Raw genomic sequence first — 5,648 nt, 5'->3', positions numbered from 1 at the left:
TTTTTGCGATGTTCCATGAAATTGCCACATACATCTTGTACTTTTTCATTGTGTAACCCTATCTGCAAGTTGACACGGCTAATTTCAGACATCTCTACATGATACTACATTGCATATCCCTTGCGCATATTTAAACCACCAATTAACATTGTATGCGTACCATAAACTAGCCATGACTTTGTATGCTGGACTAGCAGGCAGTCTAAGGGAGCCTAATGTAGTGCACTGGAATTCCTGCATGCCACCTACGATTTTGTGTAATGTACTGCCCCTGTTCCTAAATATATGTCTTTGTAGAGATTCTAGTATGGACCACATACAGATGTATATAGATGCATTTTCGAGTGTAGATTCACTCATTTTGCTCCGCATGTAGCCTATAGTGGAATCTCTAAAATACTTATATTTAGGAACGGAGGTACGAGGTAGTATCATGTATGACATCTACATATCTAATTTTGCAGCCAGTAGTAGAAATCATTGTCTGCACAAAGGGATTACTGGTTGAAAATCCTAGCAAAGCACGCTGGCAGGCACAGAACAATACAAGAGAGAGAGACGCGCTTACAAGATCATAGCAATGCCTCAGTCCAGGATCTTGGTTGGCCAAGCTGTTAGATCCAGAAGAAACATCTTCCTTGTAGTTTTTGCCAGCTGCATAACATGTAACAGCAACCGGTTAGTATATTCAAGTGCATCGGGCAGGTGATGCTGGACGGGTTTAAAGGTGACAAGTACCTAGGCCGTGGCGGGTGCTTGGCATCTCTCCAGACGGTGGAAATCAGGTTAGAAACGTCAAGGGTGATGACACTGTGTTGGCTGTCGGGGTCCGCTAAGGAGATCTAGAACCGTCGAGTAGGGTGTTTGTGGAGTGGCTCTGGTAGGGTGGACTACGGTGTGGGCAAAGCGGATCTGTGGCCGTGGACGAGGGCGTAGGTGAAGCTGCTCCGATGGTTGGGTTAAGGATGGTGTCGACGACGCGGATCTGCGGTCGTGGACGGGGCGTCAGAAGCTGCTCCGGTGGTTGGGTTAAGGATGGTGTCGATGATGCGGATCTGCGGCCGTGGACGGGGCGTCAGAAGCTGCTCCGGTGGTTGGGTTAAGGATGGTGTCGAGGATGCGGATCTGCGGCCGTGGACGGGGCGTCCGAAGCTGCTCCGGTAGGTTGGATGAGGGTGCGAGGAAGCGGATCTGAGGCCGTGGACTTGTGAGTTGGTAAAGCGGCCCCGGTAGGGTTGAGAATGGTACAGGCGAAGCTACTCCGGTAGGGTTGACGATGGTGTCAGCGAAGCGTGTCAGGACCCCGACTTGATGTCACATCGATCTAGCCGGTAACACCTCATATCACTTTGCGGCCTCACGCACGGTATCCCCACGGGTGTCGCCTTACCTTTGCCCGAGACCGTTTGCGCCTTTTGGCTCACGTATATGATAGTGTCGCTAGCATCCATATGATAAAGAGCCCGGGCTGACATGACTAGTCGTAAACCCAAAGTGGCACAGACTTACAGGGACAGGCATCCATGACCCAGCTTCGAACGTGTCGGTCATCAGCAAGTGGGTCCGGGCTGTAGCACTGGGCTAGCAGGACTCCGGTAAACCGGGCTGTAGCGGGCTAACAGGACTCTGGTACTCAAAGCGTGACATTTCCCCGAAGGGACAGACATAGGAACGAAGAAGGACACATGCCGGCCAGCCTAAGTGTTCCAGAGCAGTAGCAAGCTACCATGGCTCAGCGGTAACACTAGGAGACATTTCCCGGTAAGAGAGGCTACTAAAGATAAACAACTAGATAGTCAGATCCCACACATAACAAGCATTTCAATCATACACACAATATGCTCGATATGTGCAAATACAACGAAGCATCACAACATGACTCTACGACACAAGTACTTTATTTAAGGCTCAGGGAGCCATACATAACATACACAAAGGTACGGGTCTCACGACCCAACATACAAGTCATACAGTCATACAAACCAGCAGCGGAAGTAACTTGTCTGAGTACAGACAACTAGTAAAATAAAAGAGGCTTGGAAAGCCTAGCTATACTACGTGGTCCTTCACAAGCTCAGGGTCACCACCTGGGTCTTTAGCCTACTCGTTGATGTCAACGTCTACATAGAACCCATCAGAAGGGGTTGCAGCGTCTTCTGTAAAAATGTAGATTATAGCAACATGAGTACAAGGGTACTCAGCAAGACTTACATCAGATCCTACATACATGCATATTATCAAGAAGGGTTGGTGGAGTATTGCAGCAAGCCAGCTTTGACTCTTGGCTAGGCTATCCTACGATATTCCAACTTGAAATGGTTTTGCGCACACGAGTCCACTACTCACCACTTCAATACACTACCGAGGATCCACCTCCGTCTTCCTACGGAAGAGCCATCCTCGGCACTCACACTTATCTTGAGGCTTTTAACAGTTTCTACTTGTCTATGAACTGTATAGGCAACCAAGTAGTCCTTTACCGCGGACGCGGCTATTCGAATAGATCATGATAACCCTGCAGGGGTGTACTTCTTCATACATGTTTCCACCACTTAGCGTCTGCACACGACATGTGCTCGGCAGACTTCAAGCGAAAGCCGACGTGGGTGTAGACCACGACCTACCTAAACACTTAAGCCTCTAGTCCAGGTTTATCGCCTATTCAGGTTCCATCCGCAGGGAGTCCGGCCGAGGTTTCCCATACGGCCCCGAACGATGTGAACAGGGTTCCCGAGATACCTAACGGGTATTCGGTACACCCGGCCACGTACCTACCGCATCACAGCCCACCCCTACGGTCAGCGCTGTCCACGGCCTCCAGTAGGCTACAAACACCAGAAACTACTTGCAACTCCTGGACAGAGAGCTAGGGTGAATAAGAAGTCGAGCGGGGTCATATTTCAGGGCCCAATGCATGGTAGTAGCTGTGTCTTAAATCACACATACAGATCTCAGTGCTTAAGGTCGGCTTCAATGAAACAACCCACCATGTACTCCTACATGGCCTCTCATCGATACCTTTACCAATCATGTTCACCACACCACTCTCATTACCGACATAATCATTTCACTCTAGCCCATCACCCAGATGAACCAGACCTGACACGACTCTAAGCATAGCAGGCATAGCAAGGTAGGAACAACACATGCATAGGGCTCAATCAACTCCTACACATGCTAGTGGGTTTCATCTAGTTACTGTGGCAATGACAGGTCATGCAGAGGAAATGGGTTCAACTACCGTAGCACACAGCAGTTTGAATCGCGTTGTCTTAATGCAGTAAAAGAGAGCAGGAGCGAGAACATGGGATTGTATCGATATGATCAAATGGTTGGTTGCTTGCCTGATGGTTCGATGCACTGATACGGTTCTTCGTTAGGGTAATCACGGTACTCCTCGGAGGCAGAACCTGTCGCAAAGGACACCGATACACAACCATCACCAAACAATGTGCAACAATATGATGCATGCATGAAACATAGCAATATGAGTGTGTTGGGCTAATGCAACTAAAACCAGAAGGGTTTGAACAAATTTGAATCATAGATTCAAATTTCAAACTCAAACATGGCCTTTTAAAGTGCTTTTCCTTGTTCTGCTTAAAACATCAATTTAACTTGTTTAATCATGCATGAAAATAGTACAGATGGATAGATTGGATTTTTCTGATCATTTTTCATATATAATTTGTCCAATTTGGAGTTACAGAATAAAAGTTATGAATTTTTGAAGTTTAAATAATATTCTGGAATTTCCTGATTTCAATTAAATCCAGAAATTATAATTATTGCGCCAGCATGACGTCAGCATGACGTCAGTGGTCAACTGCGGCTGTCTGGGGTCAAACCTGACGTGTGGGGTCCACACGTCAGTGACAGGGGGGTTAAACAGGGTTAGTTTAATCCTAATTAGGGGTTAGTGGCGCTGGGGCCCACTGGTCAGTGTCAGGGGGTTAACTAACAGTGGTTAGCGCTAATCCTAATTAGCTACATGACTGGGCCCACCTGTCAGGGACTCAGGAGGGTCCTGCCGTGGTCAAGGTGGGTCAAACCCACCGGCGACGTGACGCCGGCGAGGCCCGAGACGGCGGCGCGATGCGGGATCGCGCTACAGGGCACGGGCGAGGCCGTTCTTGGGCCCGTTGGAGAGCTCTTGCTCCCGCGCGTCGAACGGTGGTGGTGGCCGAGCCTGGGGTGGCCGGTACCGTCGACGGCGAGCTCGTGAGCGGCGGCCGGAGTTCGGGTGCGGTCGGAGTCGGCGTTGCAGGGTGTTTGGGGAGGCGTTGGTGCGTGCTGCGTGCTCCTAGTGAGGCGTGGAGCACGATAGTGTGCTCGGTTGGGCGCTACGGTGACCGTGGCCACGACGGCGACATCGCCGGCGGCGTGGAGCTCTCGGCCAAGGTGGGGCTAAGGCCTAGAGGTCGAAAGAGACCCGGGAAGAAGGGGGAAACGACTCGGGGGCTCACCGCGGTTGCAGTGGGCGTCGAAGCGGGCTCGGAGACGCGCTGGAGACGGCGAATTCGACGGCGATGATGGTCAGAGCCCGAAGAGGGGAACGGCGACGTGGCGGCGATGCAGGGCTTCCGGAGGCCCGTGGAGCGGTGGGGAAGAAGAGGGGGTTGTGGCGGAGCTTCTGAGCTAGTCGGGGGAGCGAGGGGTGGCCGGAGACGGCTGCTATGGCGAACGGCGGCGACGGTGGTGTTCGGCCGTGTGAGAGAGAGAGCGAGGGAGAGGAGGGGAGAGCCGAGGGAGAGTGAGAGAGAGCAGGGGGGGAGGCGTGGCGTCGTCCGGGGCATCGAGCGAGGAGGGGAGGGCAGGCAAGCAGGGAGAGAGGTGGCGTGGCGCGGTGGCGCGCGCGCGCGCCGGCCACACTCCCCTCCCTCTGTCGAGGACGAAGACGACAGAGGAGGGAGGTGGGCTGGGCCGGCTGCTGGCTGGGCCGGCCAGCTGGCTGGGCTGCACAGGGAGGAGCCCAGGTAAGCTTCTCCCTTTCATTTTTTTCTGTTTTCTAATTTCTGACATTTGTTTTGATTTAAATAATATATTAAATCATTTAGTTAACTTATGCCAATTTTTGCAGGGGCTAGATATATTATTCCAGAGCTCCTTTATAAATGGCATAATATTTGGACCATATTTCATATATATAGAAATATATTTCCAATGCAAATATTTATGCATTAATTCCAAATGCCCAAAATAAATGTCCATGAGCCACTAAAAATATTGGTTTGATTTTTATCTCTGTCCAATATTTTCAGAGAGCAACATGAGCATTTTCTTGGACCTTTTTGGAGAAATTTTTATTTGGGTCATTTTCAAAATGATTCTGAGGGTTTCACAAATCCCCATTTCAAGTTAAATGGAATTTTAAACATGATGCACACACTCTAATGCATGACTAGCTAGGGTGTGACAAAGCGGCTCCGGTAGGGTTGAGGAAGGTGTCGGCGAAGCGGCTCCGGTAGGGTTGAGGAAGGTGTCGGCGAAGAGGATCAGAGGCTGTCGACGGGGGCGTCGGTGGGGCGGCTCTGGGGGTGTGGACGAAGCGTCTCCGATGGGGAGTACGAATGAGCCGTTGCAGATGCGCGGCAGTTGACGAGAGTACCGGCGAAGCAGATCTGGCGTCGTGGACAAGGCCGGCACTG

Source organism: Triticum aestivum, chromosome 2B, assembly GCF_018294505.1.
Source record: "Triticum aestivum cultivar Chinese Spring chromosome 2B, IWGSC CS RefSeq v2.1, whole genome shotgun sequence".
NCBI classification, from domain to species: Eukaryota; Viridiplantae; Streptophyta; class Magnoliopsida; order Poales; family Poaceae; genus Triticum; species Triticum aestivum.
This window is presented reverse-complemented; position numbering follows the sequence as displayed.